Below are 21,609 nucleotides of genomic sequence, written 5' to 3' on the forward strand. Positions count from 1 at the left end.
GCTTTTGACTCCTGACCTGGGACTTCTGTGTCGCCACAGCATGGGTGTCAGCAAAAATCCAGTCAACGGTCAGCCATGCACAACCCTGCTCTGCTGGAGGGTTTATATGGCCCGGGGGCCACCCTTGCCCAACAGAAAACTGGAGCCTATAGATAAATTCTACACCTTTTTTGTTTCCATGGCGGACATTTGAAATGAATTTCCTGAGCTTTTCATAAGGATGATCCTGTGGGATTGAGTACCTGTCTCCCACAGAGGTGATCTCATCCATCCCACGTCTTTATATCTTCCCTCCTTCCTCCTGTGACACTCCGCCCCTCCCTCCTGCTTTGTTCCCACAGAAACTACCCTAATTAAGCCTGGTCTCGGAGTCTGCTCTTGGAGACATCAGGCTAAGGGAAATTGCAAAGGCCCTGAAGAGGATGCATGCTTGGTTCTTTTAAAACCAGCAAGAAAACTCTTTTATGTGTCTCTTGCAGAGTGGAAGAGGGCAAAGGTGATCAGCCATGATGGGACAGGTTAGGTACGGACCCTAGAGGCCATGTTAAAAAGGAAGACTTTGGAACAAAGAAGTGACAGGGTCTGATTTCTATTTTAATGGGATCACCTTGTAGAGAATGGACTGAATAGACAGAAGAGAACTCACTGAAGTGGAGCAAGCTGGAAGCAGCAGCACTACTAGCTCAGAAGCATTTAAAACAGTCCATGTGTTCGGGGTGCCTGGGTGGCTCAGCGGGTTAAGCCTCTGCCTTCAGCTCAGCTCATGATCTCAGGGTCCTGAGATCGAGCCCCACATCAGGCTTTCTGCTCAGCGGGGAGCCTGCTTCCTCCTCTTTCTCTGCCTGCCTCTCTGCCTACTTGTGATCACTGTCTGTCAGATAAATAAATAAAATCTTAAAAAAAAAAAAACCCAAAACAGTCTATGTGAGGGAGGTGGTGCTTAGAGCAAGATACTAGAGGTGAAGTTAGTGAAAAGTGCCACATTGATATAATATTTCAGACAAAACACAGATTTGAGCTTGCAGAGGACATGGGGTGGAGAGAATCTGATGAGTCAAGGATGCCTCCAAGGTTTCTGTCCTGAGTCTTGGCAAGTAGGCAGCTGCCATTTATTGGAACCACTGTAGAAGGACAGCCATGGGAGTAGATTTGGGGGTGAAGAAAAATAGGAGGAGGAAATAAGCAGCTCAACTTTGGCCATATTAAGTTTGAGATCCTACTTGGAAGTCCATGTGGAAACATGAGTAGATGTGATCTGGGAGCCACCACTGTGAGGATGGCATTTAGAGTGATTAGATTGGACGAGGTCCCTGAAGAAATGGTAGAGAAGGGTCTAGTTGGTATTTTGGGAATTAAATTTATGTCATCCCATGGTAATAAGGTGCTAATCAATATATGTCTGCCATGTGAGAGAATGCGGAATTCCAAAGTTAGCCTCTGATAGCAGTGATTTCTGTGAATCTTGGAAGATAGTTAAAGAAGAACTTGCAGAAGATTGGCAAAACCAATGAAATAAGCTAGAGAAAAGAAAATGTTATTAAGAAAGTCATAAGTCATGGGTGGTTCAGTTGGTTAAGTGTCTGACTCTTGGTTTTGGCTCAGGTCATGATCTCAGGGTCATGAGATGGAGCCTGTGTCTGTGTCAGGCTCCAAGCTGGGTGTGGAATTGGCTTAAGATTCTCTCTCTCTCTCCCTCTCCCTCTGTTCCCACCCACCCACTTCCACCCTGCTCAGGCTCTTTCACTTAAAAAAAAAAAAAAAGAGAGAGAGAGAATTATTTCTGTCAAAATGAAAAGTAGAGTTCCAGGGTCACAAGGCATTAACCATGGGGACAGGGAGCTTCTGGTCAAATGTTAGCCTATAAACTGTGAAGATGACACACAGTGCTGGCCTGGCAAAGTGTGACTCATCTGGTGTGTGTCACTCCATAGAGATTCCTTCCCATGAAAATATATGGTCCCGGGACACTGGGGTGGCTCAGTCAGCTAAATGTCTGCCTTTGGATCAGGTCATGATCTCAGGGTTCTGGGATCAAGCCCTGCATAGGGCTCCTTGCTAAGTGGGGATTCTGCTCCCTCTCCTGTCTGCCGCTCCTCCTGCTTGTGCTCTCTTTCTCTGTGTCCAGTGAATAATAAAAACCTTAAAAAACAAAGAAAAAGAAAATATGTGGTCTCTTTACCCCTCTGCCCAATTTCCCAGCCTAACCATTTTGATTTCACTATTAAGCCTTTGATCATTCAGGGTCTGGCTCCAAGGAAGAGGGGTTTGGCAGGCTGCCAGGGTGTTTTTCCTTCCATCTCCATAATGCAGTCACCCTAAACTTACTGGGGACAGCTGACAGGCCGTGTAAATGCACTTAAAATCTCTTAAGTGCGTTGAGATGGACAATCATTAAAATTTCCCAACTCAAATGATGTCCATGTGCATCTATCAGTACAGAGGTTCTATAATCAGATTAAATACCTAAATAAGGATATCCAATGATAAAGTGCCACCAACATAGAGTGCCCCAAATTTGTATAAAAATCTGCTCTATTATCAATCTTTTAGGAAGAAACTCCAGTCCAAGGATGAAATTCCTTATTAAGTCAGAGTTCAAAGAGGTTTAATTATCCTCTCTGATTTCTTATTCTATTCAGTTATAAGTCAAGCGTTTTTCTGCTTCGGAAGCCGAAGTCTTCATGGCCTCAGAAGTTGTGTTAATTCACTGTGGAGGCTCTCATGTACCTACCTTTTTTTTTTTTTTTTTAAATTAAGAACCCAGAGAATTAATGTATATACATGAGATTATTTCTGCAATAGCCAACACCCCTGAAATTAAGAAAATAAGCAAATCCTCAGCCTAGGGCAGTTATTTCAAGCAAAATGATGTTCCCAGAACCTGGGACCTAGTTTTGCCAAAGGCAATGGCAGAGACTCAGTGGAAAAAATTCTTCTAACTCTTTGTCTTGCCAGGATCCCTGTCCTTTGATGCCAGCCATTATTCCATGACCCATGAAATACACCCAGTTGAGAGAAATCTTCTGTTAGATGATTGTTAGATGTTAGATGATTGATTTTCATATATGTTGAACCAACTTCACATTCCTTGGATAAATCCCATTTGGTAATGGTGCATAACAATCTTTATCTGTTGCTAAACTCTCTTGCTAGTATTTTATTGAGGATTTATGCATCTATAGTCAAAAGGAGTATGGCCTGTAGTTTTGTGGGTTTTTTTTTTTAAGATTTTATTTACTTATTTGACAGAGATCACAAGTAGGCAGAGAGAGGAGGAAGCAGGCTCCCTGCTGAGCAGAGAGCCCGATGCGGAACTCGATCCCAGGACCCTGAGTTCATGACCTGAGCCAAAGGCAGAGGCTTAACCCACTGAGCCACCCAGGCAACTCTGGTTTATAGTTTTTTTAATGATGTCTTTGTCTAGTTTTTTGGTATCAGGTAATACTCGCCTTGCAGAATAATTTGCGAGGTGTTCCCTCCTATTCTATTGTTCAGGAAGAGTGTGGGACAACCTGGTGATAATTCTTCTTTAAACATTTGGAAGAATTCACCACTGAAGCCATCTGGTCCTGGGCTTTTATATGTGGAAGTTTTTTGATGACTAGTTCAATCAGTGTAATATACCATATTAACAGAGTAAAAGACCAAACTGCATGATCATCTAAAAGCTTTTTTCTTAAGATCAGAAGGAAGAAAAGATATCTGCTTTTACCTCTGCTGTTTAATATGCTAATGGAGTTTCTAGCCAGTTTTTGGCAAAAATATTTTAAGAATTAAAAAATAAAAGGAATTCAGATTTGAAAGGAAGAAGTAAATCTATTTCAAATTGCAGATGACATGATCCTAAGGATCCAAGGAAATCTACAAAAAATCTGTTAACTATGAGAGCTGATAAATAAGTTTAGCAAGGTTGGAGAATACAAGCTCAGTATAAAACAATCAATGCATTTCTATACCCTACCAATGAAAAATCTGAAAATCAAATTAAGACAGAATTCCATTTATCATGCTATCAAAAAGAACAAAATACTTAGAAATAAACTCAGCTGCAGAAGTGATTCTGATAATTTTTGCCAGTTTTCTCAATACTTTTGTGGAACAGAAAATTTTTGGAGGTCCAATAACACTTTGCTCTGTTAACTAATATTTCCCTGAGTCACGTTTTAATTCGGTCCCTTTCTTTCCATAACACAGGCAGGGTAGCTCTGTGTGTTGGAATTTGGTCCCTTCTTTTCTCTTTTTCAATACTTAATGGGTCAGATCATTCTTTTTCTTATACATTCCTTTACAATCTAGATTGTTTCTTATGGTATCTCCCATTGTGAGAGACAGAAAATCAAAAGTTTGGGGTCTGTCAAAGGCATCCCATTCAAACACATTTTGTCTACCTTACCTTCTGGATTAGATGATCCCACGCACCAGACCACTATCTAACCCAAGCCTGGACACAATCTTATTATTCTTGAGTCCCATTAATATGTCTCATCATTGCTATGCCTGCCCTTGGAGTCCTAATTCCACAGATTTTTCCAGCATGTTTCCCTGGGGTGCAGGCAAAATCAATGTACTTATCTATAGTAACTGCGTCACCCTGAAAGTTACCCAATAATTTCTTGAATATTTTATTCTCATATTCAATGTTTCCTATCAGATATGCCCAATTTATGTGCAGCCACTTGGTAGAGATGTCATAATATTTAAAAGATCATCACTCATGTGTGCTTATAATGGGTACCTTCTCTGAAGTTTTAAGAGAATGTTTCCTAGTGGTTTCCTGAACTCTGGCTCCTGTGAAGGCGGTTTTCCAGTCTGTCCTCCAAAATCTTGCCTTCTTTCCTCTGTGAGACTATTGACCCTGGTAGTTTTTCTGATCTCATTTTGAATTTCCTTTCAAAGAGCCATTAGACCCGAGTGCGTCTTCTTTTTCCTTGTTATATGTCCATTCTGACAAGCTGGTCTTTTTGAGACTTCCCTTTTTTCCTCAGTTAATTTTTCCCTCCTTTCAGGTATTTTAGCCAATCCTCTTAATTTTTTTCATGCATTCTTTCTTTCTTTTGTTTATTTATTTGTGAGACAGAGAGAGAGGGAGAGAGAGAGAGAACTCAAGTAGGGGCAGTGGCAGGCAGAAGGAGAAGCAGGCTCCCTGCCAAGCAAGGAGCCTGATGCTGACCTTGAACCCAGGACCCTGAAGCTCAGGGAGTGAGCTGAGGGCAGATGCTTAACCCATTGAGCCACCTAGGTGCCCCCTTTCTCCCATTTCTATTCTGAATACAACTGAAGCATAGTTTTGAATCACACTAGTTCTTAATTCCCTGGGTACACCTGATTACCAGCATTCACATACTCCCAGGACATAGATGTAGTCAGCAGTACTGAGTTCCGACCTATACCCTCAGTGAGCCTGTTGGCTGAGGGTGTCTGGTTCTGTCAAGCTGTGCTTCCTATGGGTAGGCTGACACCCAAGGAGGGAACAGTCCGCATGCTCCAGGCTCAGCAACTTCTCTCATACTCACTGGTTAAGTAAGCCACTTCTTGGAAAGCAGTGAGTTGAGGGGATGGAGAGAATCCAGGAATGTTAGTTTCTCCCTATAGGAATATTTATCATATTAATTACCTCATATTATTACCTCCATCAGAAGCTACACAGAATTCACGGTCACTACCCTCACCTAGACCTTCAGAACTACCTACCTTGTTTCTCAGGTAGGTCAGAATGGTCTCCATTTTAAAAAGCTACAATAATTGCATTTCCCCTGCAATTATTGTAGCTTTTTATTAAGTCCTGATATCCTATCAAGTAGAGTAAGTTCTCTTGCTTTATTCTTCTTCAAGATTGTCTTGGCTATTTTTCATTCTTTACATTTCTATTCAAGGAAATATATATAGAAATGATTTCCACGGCTGAGCTTTGATCAGGATTGCGTTGACTCTGCAGATCTGTTTAGGTACAATCAACATCTTTACGATAGTGCCTTCCAACACATGAACATGATATATTGCTTCATTTATTTAGGTCTTGTAAAACTTCTCTCAGTATAGCCTTGCAGTTTTTCACCTAAATGTCTTATAAATCTTTTGATAGCTCTATTTATAGTATTTTATTTCTTTGGTTACTATTACAACTGCCTATTTAGAAATATAGTTGATGTTGTTTACATTTTATCCAATGATCTTACTAAATTCCTTTCTTAATTCTAATGGCTTATCTGTGGATTCTTTTGGACTTTTATAATATGACTACATAAGTGCATCAATCCTTATTCTTTTATTTCATTTTGTCTTCTTTCCTCATTGATCTGTCTAGGATCTCCAAGGCAAAGTTGTAGCCGTGATGATAACTGGCATCCTTGTTTCTTGGGGGGAAATTTTGAACATTTTATTGTCAAGTATTTTGTTTGCTATAGAATTTTTACATATAACTTTTATCAGATAAAGGACATTATTTTTTATTCCTAATGCGCTGGGTCTTATTTTGCTTCGTTTAAAAATGAATGGGTGTTGAATTTTTTGAAATGCCTCTTTTTCATCTGTTTAACTTCCACTTCAATGTTTCTTTATACTTTGCTATATTCAATTTGGTAATATTTTGTTTAAGATGTTTTGCTTTTATGTTTGTGAGAGATTTCACTGTGATTTTCTTTTTTTGCAATATTACTGTTTCATTTTTATATTAAGATTATGTTAGTCTTATAAAATTGCTTAGGAAGTGTTCTTTCCTTTCTCTTCTCTGGAAGATTTTATGAAAGAATTGTTATCTCCTTAAATGCTTGGAAGAATATATGAGGGCGCAAAGTTGTTAATTAAGACTTAGTTTGTTTAACAAAAAAAGTACTATTTGGTTTTTCAATTTTCTCTTGTGTTAGTTTTAGTAAATTCTTTCTTTCTTAGGTGTTTTGTTTAGAATTTCACATTAATTAGCATATAATTCTTTGTAGTGTTCTTTTCTATCCTTTAAATGTTTTTAAGACATACTGTTCTCCTTTTTCAAACAAGACAGTGGTCATTTGTATCTTCTCTCTCTTTTTCTTGATTATTCTGGCCATAATCTTGCAGTTTTAATATTTTTTTGCAAAGAACAAATATTTTTCCTTTTTCTAATCCTCTCTGCTGTATGTTCCTGCTTTTGTCTTTGCTCGGTTTTCTTTTGAGTTTAACTTGCTATTTTGTTTCTTGAATTTCTTGAGGTAGATACTCAAAACATTGATTGGCAGTCTTTCTTCTTTTCTCATATATTTATTTATATACATTTATTTCTAAGTATAACTTTTAGCTGCACTCTATAATTTTAATAAGTCACATTTTCATTATCATTAGTTCAGAATATTGTAAAATTTCCATTATGATTTTTCTTTTACTGTTGGATATCTTAAGTGTGTATTAAGGTTTATAAGTATTTGCAAAATTTCTAATACTCTTGTTATTATTGCTTTCTAATTTATTCCAGTGTAGCAGGAGAACATATATTACGCTCTTTCAATACTTTAAGAATTCTTGAGACTTGTTTTATGACCTACATGGTTGACTTGGGGAAACAGTTCATATGCATTTGGAAACTATGTGCATTTTGCATTATTGATGCAGTATTTCATATTGTCACTTAGGAAAGATTTGTAAATCATATTATTCAAATCTATATATTTATTGACTTTCTTTTTTTTTTTATCACAGGTAGGCAGAGAGGCAGGCAGAGAATCAGGCTCCCTGCTGAGCAGAGGGCCCGATGCGGGGCTCAATCCCAGGACCCTGGGATCATGATCCGAGCTGAAGGCAGCCGCTTAACCGACTGAGCCACCCAGGTGACCCTGTTTATTATTTTTATAGTATATTTTTCATCCTTTTATTTTTAAACTTTCTTTTTCCTTATATTTAAGATATAACTCTTAAAAACAATCTGTAATTAATTTTAACAAATAATTTTATTTAAAAAATTTAACCAATTTTTCCCTTTCATAGAAGTATATCATTTATTTTTATTTAATATTTATTACATTTAATAATTTTAATATATTTAATAATTATATTTATTATTTTATTTGTATATTTTATACAAATATACTTAGGTTTTAATCTTTCATTTAACTATTTATATTTTATTTGTATCCCCTATTTCTTCTGTCTTTTTTCAATTCTTTTGTACTTTTTAAAGAAACTTTTTTTATTCCACTTGATCTTAGCCAAAAGGCAGAGAAGTGATTAAAAAACGTTTATTTATTCAAGTAATCTCTACATCCAATGTGGGGTTCCAATGCATGACCCTGAGATCAAGTCACATGCTTTTCTGACTGAGCCAGCCAGACACCCCTGTACTATTTATTTTAATTTTTCTGTTTTCTCCCAGTACTAGCTTGTCAGTTATACATTTTTCTACTATTCTTTCAATAATTGCTCTAAAGTTCAAAATCCTTCTTCAAATTATTCAAACTGATGTAAATAACTAGCTTTCTCACTTCCAAGACTTGGCAAGGTTCTTACTACATTTGAACTTAATTTACCTCTAATCTTTATGCTATTATTTCATATATTTTAATTTTGTCTATATTTAGATCCTAAGACATTATTATTATTGCTGCATAGAGTCAATATTAATTAATTAATTATTTTATTTTATTTTTTAAAAGATTTTATTTAGCTATTTGACAGAGAGAGAGAGAGAGAGGGAACACAAGCAGGGGAAGAGGGAGAGGAAGAAGCAGGCTTCCCACTGAGTGGGGAGCCCCATGCAGGACTTGATCCCAGGACCCTGGGATCATGACCTGAGCCAAAGGGAAACACTTAACGACTGAGCCACCCACATGCTCTGTAAGTAATTTCCAAAAATGTTTTATTTATTTAAGTAATCTTTATACTCCATGTGGGACTTGAATTTACAACCCTGAGGTCAAGACTTGCTCTTCTGACTCAGCCAGCCAGGCATCCCAATTTTTATCTGCATATTTACCCTTTCTGATGCTCTTTATTTTTTCTTTCATTTCATGTTCTCAACTGGGGTCACATTTCTTCTACTCAGAGAACTTTCTTTACTATTGTATTATTGCTGATCTATGGATTTTGCATTCTTTCTAATTTTGCCTGAAAATGTATTTCATCTTTATTTTTTATGAGTATTTTCACTGGGTATCAAATTCTAGGTTGGTAATTATCTTTCTGTTTTTTAAAAGTATCATTTCTTTGTCTTGGACTTTCATCATTTCTGTTGAGAAGTCAATCATTCCTTTGAAGATAATGTGTCTTATTGTCTGCCTGCTTTTATGATATTCTACCTGGTTTTCAGGAATTTTACTATGTACCTAGATGTGGTCTTTCTTCATATTTATTCTGCTTGGAGCTCTTGGTGCTTCTTGAATCTATAGGTTAATATATTTCATTAATTGTGGATAATTCTTGGATGTTCTGTCTTTGAATTTTACTTCTGCCCCATTCTCTCTTTCTTAGCGTTCCGAGAATCCATTTACATGTATGTTAGATGTTTTAACATGTCCCATATATCTTTTAACAGTCATTTCTGTATTTTCCTTTTTCTATCTCTCTTAAACCTATCTATGACTTCCTAATTCTTATTTACTATTTTTTTAGTTCTAAAATTTCCATTTAATTTTTTTCTTATGATTTTCTTCTGAAAATATCATTTATTTTCTTGAATACTACATTTCTTTTAGAATACATGGATCTCTTGTAGGTATGATTATATTGTCTATTTTCATCTTAATTTGGACTCATATAAATTTCATCTCTTGGATATTCTGATAATTGGATATTCTCAATTTTTGAATGCTCTACAGAATGTATGAAAAATCGTAGTGAAAGACACTCTGGAAGATGTTATTTTCTTCCAGAGAATACATATTTGTACCTCTGGCAGGTAGATAAGCGAGTTAGCTTAATCAAATCAGGAATAGAAGGCTGAGTTTCAATATTTATGAGAACTGGTTTCTTTCTTTCTTTCTTCCATTTTATTTTGTTTTATTTCTGGTTAACTTTTTTTAAAAAAATTTTTTAAATAGTGAGGTCCTTTAGGAGTTTTAACTGAAATTGTGGGATGTTTATGAGGGCTCTCTCTGGAGCATCTCAGTTTCCATATTTTTGTCCCTACATCAGTGAGACTGTAGCATACTCTGCTAAGCTGTTCTGCTTCATAGTTGCTCTTGACAAATGCCTTGAGAAGAAAAGCTGCTGTGAATATCAGGCCCTTTTCATTACATGTCTTTTTTCTCTGATATCCTGCCTTTTCAAGTTCTGGCTGTTTCAGGAGCTTTTTTGGTCATCAAACATAGTTTAAAAATATTATACTCATGATTGCTAGTTATTCTTGTCAGGGTGGTTCATCTGATACAACTGAATTCCCCATTTTGAATAGCAGAAGTTCTTTTTACCACTTCTGAAGATGATGATTACACAAATGAAAAATGAGGAGAGATAATGGTTCTTACACTTACAGAATATAGAAACATGCAGATTTTTTCCATTATGCCTTTCTTTTTTGTAAGAAAGATTTTATTTATTTATTTGAGGGAGAGAAAGAGATTGTGTGGGAGGGAGAGCTCAAATAGGGGGAGGGGCAGAAGGATAGGGAGGAGCAGATTCTCTGCTGAGAAGGGAGCCTGATGTGGGGCTCAATTCCAGGACCCCAAGATCATGACCTGAGGCGAAGGCAGATACTTAACTGACTGAGCCATCCATGCACCCCATTATATCTTGTTTCTGAATGAGACAAAATGTATTACCAAGATGAAAAATACTCCAAGAGGTCATTTATCTGTTACACGAAACTATCTAAGGCGTAAGATTGCTCTATAATTTTTAAAATTGAAAGCTTACTTCAGTTAGATTGAGAGGAAAGTTGTAAAAGTACAGAGAATTCCCATATATCTTGGGCACCATTTTCTGTATCATAATTTCTTACATTAGCATGGTGCATTTGTCACAACTAAGACATCAATGTTGATAGATTACTATTAACTAAAGTGCTGTTTATTCAGATGTAACTAGTTTTTTTTCCTAATATCCCTTTTTCTGTTCCAAGATCCCATCTATGATATCACATTACATTTAATCATCATGTCTCCTTAGCTTCCTCTGCTCTGGGACATTTTCTCAAATTTTCCTTCTTTTTGATGAGCTTTGTAGTTTTGAAGAGTTGTTTTTTTGAAGAATGTCCTTTAGTTTGGGTTTGTCTTATATTTTCTCATGGTTATACAGGTGTTGTGGGTTTGGGAGAAGAAGACCACAGAGATGAAATACCATTCTTGTTACATCATACTAAGAGTACATGCTATCAGCATGATGGTAAACCTTGATAACAGAGTGAGGTGGTGTTTTCCAGGTCTCTCTGATGTAAAATTACTTAGCCTCTTTTACTTACTTTGCTTTTTGGAAGCAAGTCTATATAGGTGCAATCTACAGTCAAGTGGTGAAGAGTTGAGCTCCACATCATTGAAGGGTCTGTAATTTCTAGTGATTTACTGCCTGCCTGGTTGATCCCATAGTCAGTTACCCTTTCTTTCAGATTCTTCCTTGAGTCTAATACCACTTCAGCATATTGTCATTAAATTTACTTCCCCAAATTTATCTGCTTTGCAGTAAAGATGAAGACAGACTCTGGATAATGTTATAGACATGCTAATACTGAATACAAAAGAGGATAGGATTAAACATGGACAACAATAGTTGAGCATTTCTTTATATATAAAAATCTACCTTAACTTCCACTTCATAAATATAAATTTTTCAACTGCCATTATAATTAAACAATAAGAATAAATGTAGGGTGCCTGGGTGGCTCAGTTGGTTAAGTGTCTGCCTTCAGCTCAGGTCATGATCTCAGGATCCTGGGATCGAGCCCCATGTAGGGCTCCCTGTTCAGCAGGGAGCCTGCTTCTCCCTCTGCTGCTCCCCCTGCTTGTGTGCTCTCTATGTCAAAGGAATAAAATCTTTTAAAAAAACTTTTAAAAAAAGAATAAATGTAGAAGATTAAGGTTCTGGTTCTAACTTTCCAACTCTAATTAGCCATGTGATCTTGGGAAAAATTAGCTCAACATTTTGGTGCACAGCTTCCTTATATCTGCAGCGGAGCTATCTGGCTGGACTATAATGCCTGTAAGTTCTTTTCTTTAACTGAAGTGCAATTAGCATACAGTGTTATATTAGTTTCAGCTGTACCATATAACAATTCAACAATTTTTAAAAAATATTTTATTTTTAAGTAATCTCTGCACCCAACTTAGGCTTCCAACTTCCAACCCCAAGATCAAGGGTCACATGCATTACCTACCTACTGAGCCAGCCAGGAGCCCCTGATTCAATAATTCCATATAAAGTCTCTAAGTTCTTAGAAGAGTTACTTGATTAAAAAAATCAAAGGAGCTTTAGGCAGATATTTTATTAGACTACTGGTGGAGTTTTCCATGGTATCTCTGTGGGCCCATCCTTGTTTCAAATGCAGTTGAAAAAGTGGAATCTTTATTTTCAGAAAGCAGATTGCTCTTGTTTGGTACCTATCTCGATAACAAACTAGCAGCTCCCAGATGAGGGGAAATGATACAAGGGAAAAAAAGCCCCAAATAATCCCTTAACACTTTTAGGAAGAAAATACCGAACGAAGAAATGTAGAAATATATATTGTTCGGCATAAACAATAGCTGCAATGTAGATCTCACCCTTACTGTCATTTTTTTCTCCCTAATACTGCACATAACTTAATAATTTGTGTTGGAAATGAGAACATACCTCCTGGTTCTTGTGGTATAAGAATGACATCATCCATTTTGTGGTCTGGCAAAAAAATAAATGAAATTTCTCACCTCAAATTTCAGAAAGCAATAAGAATTGTTCTCAAGAAGAACTTGTCATTTCCTTGGAGTGATTATGAAACCTGTCTGTGGTTGTGGAGAATTTTTCTTCTCCAGGGAAAATTCATGAAAACTTGAAATTTTCCAGACTTGAGAAATAGTAGTAGATAAATAAAAATGTTGAGCATCTTAGTCTATTGGTTCAACTTTGGGCTGTGATTCAAATTGTGTGTCTATGACTATGGTGGGGTCCTGGAGAGGGGAAAAAAACAAGCTGAGACTAGCACTCTGAATAAGAGATGGTTTGTGTCAGGGCACCAGGCCTGGCTATTGCTGGGTATGTGTGTGGGGAGGCAGAGATGTGGGGGAAGAGGATTTAACACCCTATTCATTGGACGTGCATATATGTCAGCACTTTTCAGGTGTTTAGAAACTGAGCACTTTATTTTAGTGATTATAGCAGTCTGTGATGAAAACCTAAAGAAAATCTACTTAGGCAGAAGTCTACACTGAGGGCCTAAGGAGGGTGATGAAATTCTTTCGCCCATCCTGGGGTTTAAGAAGCCTCACATTTCAGCTCTAGGGCAGCTAGGAGTACAGGGACAGCAAGTTGAAGGACCCCATTAGTGTGAATGATGGCTTCCTTTTACACACCAGTCAATTTTCAGGCAAGGCCTTTCATGCTGTCAGGAGATTTAAAAAAAAAAAAAACTTGAAAATGTCCTGGAGGTGACTTCATGGCAGAAGTAGATCCCAGATTAGTCCAAGCAGCTGTTTGTTTATATTGTTCAGTTATTTTGAAAACTGTTAACCTATTGTTTCCAAGATGACAAATAAGTGAATTCTAAGGTCACTTAGAATCAAATGTTAATCTTCCTAGTCAACACCAGTCAACACCAGGGCTATTTGGGAAAGAAATAGAATCCCTCCCTTTCCTCAGCCCTACCCCTTTATATCGTTACTCCACAAATTATATATTTTTTTTAAAAATGTCCCTTTTTCAGGGAGTGTTTTCCCTCGTGATATCTGGTTCATGTGGACCAGGAGAAATCCTTCATACTTCCTCTTCCTACCCAGGATCTTTGCTTTTTTTTTTTTTTGAGATAAATATAATAATTTTATCTACAGCACATAAGCAAATCAAACTTAAATGGGTTTCTAATAATTTTAATCTTTAAAAAATGATCTTTTCATCTAAATTAAAATGTTTAATTGTTTTTTTGTGTCTTATTTTGTCTTCAGCATTGGTTGTCTGCCTTTCTGAGGGTAGAACTAGAAAAGGATCAGTGCTGGGAAGTTTTTTTTTTTTTTATAAAAACATTAAAAATTTTGATACTGAAGTATAATTGACATATAAGGTAGTATAAGTTTTAGGGACACAACATATTGATTCAACCATTCTATAGGTTACTGAATGTTAATCACAACAGGTGTAGTCACTATGCAACATTATCACAGTATTAGTGACTATAATCTTTATGGTATACTTTTAAATATATAAATCATTTAAAACTCAGTTATTTGGTATCTAGATCATTCATTGATCAGGGCCTTGGAAATTGAGATTCTGCTTTGAGAAAAAGTAGATTCAAGCAGAATCACCTTCAAATACCTCAAATATCCACAGATCTAGTAGTGAGCCTGGGGCACCAGAATAGAGTCCCTTCCATGAGGGTGAGTTCCCCTTTGTGGTCCAGTGGAGATGATGACAGCTCATCAAAGTATTAATAATTTTGAACCTTGAAAGGGAAAAGATTGGGGTTTGGACTTCTTTCCCCCAAGAGATTCTTTGGTTTTTAGGCATATATAGGTTTCCATCATCTTCAGGTTATGACAAGATTTTGATCTGAAGACTCTCTGCCTTGTTTTGCTTTCCCCCTCTTTTATCTTGCAGAGGTGTGAACTCCAAATAAACGACTTACATTCCTAATCCTGTCTCAACATCTGCTTCTTATGGGACCTACCTGACACAGATCAGCTAACTTACTAGCTCATTTTAACTTCACAGTAACCTTTGGATACTTATCGATTATTAATAATCTCTCTTGGAGCTCTCAGAGAGCTGAGGCATGAAAAGATTGGTCATTTGGATTAGTTGCACCTAGACACTTAGTCTAATGACCCCAGTCCATGACCTCCTCCACTGCATTAGTAAGGGAGCTTGGCAGGAATGACTCTGGCTTCCTTGAATGAAGAGTAGTTAAAAGCAAGTACACAAAATCAAGGATTTTTGGAGAAGCAGGATCAGAAATGAAGAATACTAGGGTATTTCTGTGGTTCTTGGAAGTAGGAACTAATCCATGGTTTTGTGAAGGTGCCACTACTGGGAGAGCTGAATGCCTTAGTTCTACCCTTCGCCCTGCCACTCTTCCATCACCGTAAGAGTCAAGCCTCCAGAGAAAGACTGGCTTTGTTTGGGTCACATGACCACTCCTCTCAGCAAAGAGGGCTGGGAACCTTGAATGAAAATCCCATCAAATTCACACATAATGGGAAAAGATTCAAAATTCAAAATATCTATTCAAAATATCTATTATCAAAAGATAATAGGCGTGCTCTTACAGAAGAAGCCTGCTGGCAAACAACAAATGTCCTCCGCAGACCCTACAGTCACTCTTCTCCAAGTCCTTAACAGCCTCCCATGTCCTGCCTGAAATCAGGGAGTGAAATATACATCCATTCAAGGTGATTTCAAGTCTTCAGCTTTCCATTTAGTTGCTTCTCATTGTATCCTTTGAGGGCAGAAAGAATCCAGTTCTTAGATGGTGACTGATCCATAGCAGGCACTAACAAATACTTGCTCCATGAGTTTTCTTCAAGGAACCTGAGAGCTCAGCTAGGAGCATTTCTTGTTCTCTCCTGTGAGTCTGTCTGGTTATACGTGCAGAAGTGCTTGCCTTCTTCTCCCTCTCCTCCCCACAGCCCTGGGCACCAACTCCTCAAGATGTCCATCTACATCTGCTGGAGACTTATTCATAAAAATGAAAGAACAAAATGGCAGGCACTGTTTTGTCCCCACATTCTTTGAGTGTGCTGAGAAATCTCTGCAGCCAACCCACTCACTTCCTTACTCCATAAATGTTTACTGGTAGCCTCCTGTGGTTGAGGCACTGGTGATAGGGCAATGACTAAGGCAAATCAAGCCCTTGCCTTCATATAATTTATATTTCTTCTATTACGTTAACATGAGAGGCCAACTTTAAACACAGAAATGAAATTTTGCAGATTGTTGTAAGCACCACAGAAAAATGACTAGGGTAGTGATGGGGAGTGGCTGGGATGTCAGGTTGATCAGGGATCGCCTCTCTGAGGTAGTGACATGTGTGCTGAGACTAAATGACTTGCAAAGATTTGAGGAAGAGCCAGGGGAACCCCAGGCCTCAGGCACTGGAATGGGACTCTGCTGAGTGTGTTAGAGGGCTAGAAGGAGAGCCAGGTAGACTGGAATAGAGTGAATGAAAGCAGAGCAGGGAGACATGTGGCTGGAAAGGGCACAGGGGTTGGATGATGGACATCTGCATCGGTGAGCAGGACTTACTTGTCCCTTTGACACATCTGGCCCAGTGTCTAGAACCCATAATAACTTCAGGGCTTGGGAAAATGCTTATTTTCAGTATAATAGTATAATAATAGTGAATATATATAATATATATTATAGTGAATATATAATACTGAATCCTGCCTGGATTATATTCATTTTTCTACCAAGACAGTCATCAAATATAATTTTTATTTTTATTTTTTCATGGAGGAAGGGGCACACAAAGGCAAAACTGCCTGAGACTCATGAGGCTCACAGTATGTTGCTGGTGGTGAGGGTGTTTGTAATGCATCCAAGCTCCCGCTGAACCAGGAGCATCTTCCCCCAAGTTAGAAAGTATCAGTTCTTCCTTAGTTTCTTCAGCCGTTGGCTACCTTGAAGCACATTTTCTGATCACACAACCCCAGAAACCATAACAGCATCTACATGTCTAAGGAAGAGCTTCCAGGGACCAGATCCTGCAAAGAAGTAGTACAGTATGCAGTGACAAGTTCTCTTCAGTCTTAGCACCTGATAAGCCTTTACTTGATTTGGTGCTGGAACGGAACATAGAATGATGTCTGTGATTTAGCTGTTTTTGTTTTCTGGGTTTTGTTGTTGTTGTTTTTAAAGATGCTGTCAGCAATGTTATCTTGAAGTACAAATAATTTGCTTTCTATAGAAAACAATTCATATGCTAGTCTCATGAGGGTAGTTAGGATAGGGACTATAATGATCATAAGGCATTTTATAAATGAGGAGATGGATGAGAAATTCATAGAACTTCTAGTTGGTGGAACTGGGACTCATTTCAAGAACTCTGGACTCCAAAATGTATGCTCTTAAATAGGAATTACTGTTATTAATGGATCTAAAGGTAGGTCCTGGCTCTTGGTAGATGATCAATGGAAATATGCTGAAGACTAATAAAATAAACTATTTAGGAGCCTCTGAGAAAAATAAGTTTCAGGCTATGTGGTTCAACAGAAATAAGTGGAAAAAGTGATTAGATGAAAAGCATTCACTAACACCTGAATTGCTTTAGAGTTTCTATTAGCGGGTATCTGCACTCGTCTAGTTTTCATATGCAGAAGACTAAAGCAGGAAACATCTGTGTGTCAGAAGGCAAGTCTCTGGAATATTTTTTTTCCTTTAACCATTATTACCTTACCAAATTTTTTTTTTTAAAATTAGAACTTGGTGGTAAAGCAAATGTAGAAATAATGATTAGAAAATCCATTGAGTGTATCTGCAAAATCTGGTTATCTCACTGAACTGAAATTATCCAAATTTAAGTGCAGTCAAGAAGAATTTATGGATTGTTTGCTACATCTGCCTAGTCTTGTGGGAGACAGAAACAGAAGTAAACTTTCTGTAGAATGTGAGCTTTTTGTGGTCTATAGAATGTGGATTTTAGGTCTAGCTTGCCTTTATGTTCATAGATCCCAGTATATGGCTTGCAGGATGGAGCTACACTCTATGTTAAATCTGTCTTCAGTTAAAACAAGCTCTTGAAACCTGGTGATAAATCTAGGTTCTAGACACTCAAAACAAAAATTTGGAGGACACCCCTCTGTGTTTATTGCTCCTTAAATTCCCATTATCTCCCTCTATTTGTTTGTTCATCTAAGTCTTAAACCCAGCCCTCCATCACTTTTCTCTTATCCTGGGACCAGGGGTCCTTTCATCTTTGGTAGTGAATAAGCAGCCATCTGTGAAGAAACAGACTTATTACTATAAAGACAAGAGAAAAAGCAGGTTGGAGTAGGCCATAACTGTGAGTGAAGAAAGAATAGAGCTGAATTAATACTAAATTTAGCAAGTTAATCCTGACGCTCTGTTGCTTTATATAGCCTAGAAATAGTGACATTCCAGACGAGACCTTCTCAGATGAGGCCGCTTTGGCCCCGTTCCCTAGCTTGGAAGTTCAGTAGCTGTTCCATTTAGAAGACTTTCTGGAGTTAACTTTCATTATCAAGGTTTATGAAACTCACAGGAAGTTGACATATAAGCTGAAATATTAACTTACCAATTTGTGTGTGTAAATATTCCTTGCCCAGGGTATTCTGCTCACTAGTCAGGGTCTCAGGAATGCAGAATTTCTATTCAAATAATTTCTAGGAAGGAATACAACCAGAGCAAAGGAAGGTAGATGGCCTCCTGGACAGGTCATATCAGCTGTGAGGAATCCCCTGGATCATCCCTGCCTAGCAGCAGACTGTACCTCTTAAATGAGCAGAAAATCTGTGTTCAATAAGCTAGTGTTTTTCTATGTACAGTGCTAGAATGCAAGAATATCCTATCCCCTCCCCCTTCTTGATACATAACAGCTTCCTCATCTGTAAATGGGGAGAATACAAACAGTACTGGCCTGTAAGGGTATTGAAAGGATTAGCGAGTTAATATAAGCTGAACACTTAGAATAATATGCCTGGTGCATAACACTACACTCCAGGCATGATTGGCTATTGCTGCTACTGCTGTTATTATTATTTCTTATTATTAACTTTATTTTATTTAAATTCAATTAATCAACATTAATTAATTAAATTAAATTAATTTAATTAAATTAATTAACAATTAATTTATTTTTATTTTATTTAAATTCAATTAATTAACATAGAGTGTATTATTCGTTTCAGAGTAGAGTTTGGTGCGTCATCAACTGCCTGTAACACCCAGTGCTCCTTCCATCAAGTGCTCTCCTTAATGTCACCCAGTTACCCCATCCCACCATCGACTTCCCCTCCAGCAACTCTCAGTCATTACCATTTTCCCAGACTCTTTGCAGACAGTTTTCCTTCTGCTGTGTTAATCTTCCTAGAGACTTTCTTAAAACAAGTGTTTAGATACCTGCTTTCTCAATTATAGTCTCATTCTGGTCATGCTTCCTTGGGGTCACACCCTAACCACCCGGCTTGTTTTGGAGATCTCAGAGTTCTCCAGCCACACATTTACTGTTCACTACCCATTTCTACATGTGGCTGATAGGGTCGGCTTTGCATTCTTTTCTTCGAGGTGCGCTCTTGGGAAATAACTAGACAGGTAAAAATCTTCAGACAGGTGGTTTTATCCTTATGAATTGAGACAGTCTAAGGCCAATTTCCTTTCACTTAAAAAAAAAAAAAGATTCTATGTATTTATTTGACAGAGAGAGAGAAACAGTGAGAGAAGGAATACAAGCAAGGGGAGTGGGAGAGGGAGAAGCAGGCTTCCTGTGGAGCAGGGAGCCCAATATGGGTCTCGATCCCAGGACCCTGAGATCAAATGACCCAAGTGGAAGGCAGACACCCAACAACTGAGCCACCCAGGAACCCTTCCTTTCACTTTGTATCTTGCAGATAAATGAAGACCAAAACTTCCTGAGAAAATTTACATTATATTCTTGCCTTTTAGTGACATTGACTCAGTAATATGTCATAGATCAGAATGAACCAAATGGACCTCTGGATGTTAATATTTGTCTTCTCCACTTTGGACTCTCAGCCAGATCTTGGCATCTCCTGCTCAAGGGCACTGCTGCTCCCCAGATCTGCGCTCCACACGCCTTTGGCTGTGCTCCTGCCATCCCGACCTCCCCAACACATTCCCCTGTTCTATGTCCTACCCATCTCACACCCACCCAACTTGCCCACCTGCCTAGCTTGCCTTCCCCTCTCAGCTGGAACCTGAACACAAGTAGTAGGTGTCATATGTTGGTCTTCTCTTCTGAGTAAATTGGCACCAATTTGTGGAAATAAAATACCTTTCCTCTCTTGACAGGCTCATTGTTGGCTGTAATTAGGAAGAAAGAATGGGGAAAAGGATCTGGGAAAGGTGAGTGAAGCATTCAGGATATATTAGCATCCCGATACGTCAGTTTTGCGGTGTTTGGAAGTCCCAAATGCATGTATGTTGCAATGATCAGGAGTCAGGACAATTAGGAGGTGGATAAAAATCCCGTCAAGAATGATTAATAAATTGCATACGTAAATAGTATACAGATGAATACTCAACCTGATACCGTATTATGGAATTTCCTGTTTCAGAAACAGAATCTGATTATTATTTCAACAGAACCTACAAAACCTGCTTGCTAGTCCGATTTCATCGCATGGATTTATTATCAAATTATATCTATCATAAATGATTAAGTCTATTTTTCACTTCTAAAGGTAGCACTGTTATCAGTTAATCTGGTATGGATGTTTCGTTGTGTAAAGTTTCTCTATGTTAGCTTCATAAGTTGTAAGTCATTCTTAGGGAAGGGGAGTATGGGGCGTTATTTAACGGGCGTAGACTTCTAGTTTGGGAAGAGGAAAAATGATCTGGAGATGGACGGTGGTAATGGCTGCACCACGTGAATGTACTCAATGCCGCTGAGCAGTACATTGAACAATGGTAAGTCTTATGCTATGTATTTTTCCCACAAGCAAAAAGAATGAAAGTCACTCTTGCTTATCATAAAAATTTAAACAGCATAGAAAGATGAAATAGTAAACTTTGTCTCTCTGCCTTTTACCACCACCTATCCTCATCTGAATGTGGTTACATTCAGATGTAACCACAGCTGATACCCTTTTAGAAATCTATTAAAAAAAAAGTGTATAGGGGCGCCTGGGTGGCTCAGTGGGTTAAGCCGCTACCTTCGGCTCAGGTCATGATCTCAGGGTCCTGGGATCGAGTCCCGCATTGGGCTCTCTGCTCAGCGGGGAGCCTGCTTCCTTCTCTCTCTCTCTGCCTGCCTCTCAGTGTACTTGTAATTTCTCTCTGTCAAATAAATAAATAAAATCTTTAAAAAAGAAAAAAAAATAAAGTGTATATATTTACGTAGAACTATGTTGCCATTTTTTAAAAAAACACATACTATTTGGCCCCTTGCCTTTATCATTTATTTATTTATTTATTTTTAAAAGATTTTATTTATTTATTTGACAGAAAGAGGTCACAAGTAGACAGAGAGGCAAGCAGAGAGGCAGGCAGAAGCAGGCTCCCCTCAGAGCAGAGAGCCTCATGTGGGGGTCAATCCCAGGACCCTGGGATCATGATCTGAGCAGAGGCAGAGGCTTAACCCACTGAGCCACCCAGGTGCCCTGAAAGGATATTTTTAGTAAAATACATATGTATTTAGTAAAATACATATGTAAGTACTTAAGTACTTAAGATACACTGTTAAATGCCAAAGGCAGGGGCCTCTGCCTTCGGCCCAGGTCATGATCTCAGGGTTCTGGGATTGAGCCCCGCATCAGGCTCTCTGCTCAGCAGGGAGCCTGCTTCCTCCTCTCTCTCTGCTTGCCTTTCTGACTACTTGTGATCTCTCTCTGT

Source organism: Mustela lutreola, chromosome 6 (assembly GCF_030435805.1).
Source record: "Mustela lutreola isolate mMusLut2 chromosome 6, mMusLut2.pri, whole genome shotgun sequence".
Taxonomy (NCBI): Eukaryota; Metazoa; Chordata; class Mammalia; order Carnivora; family Mustelidae; genus Mustela; species Mustela lutreola.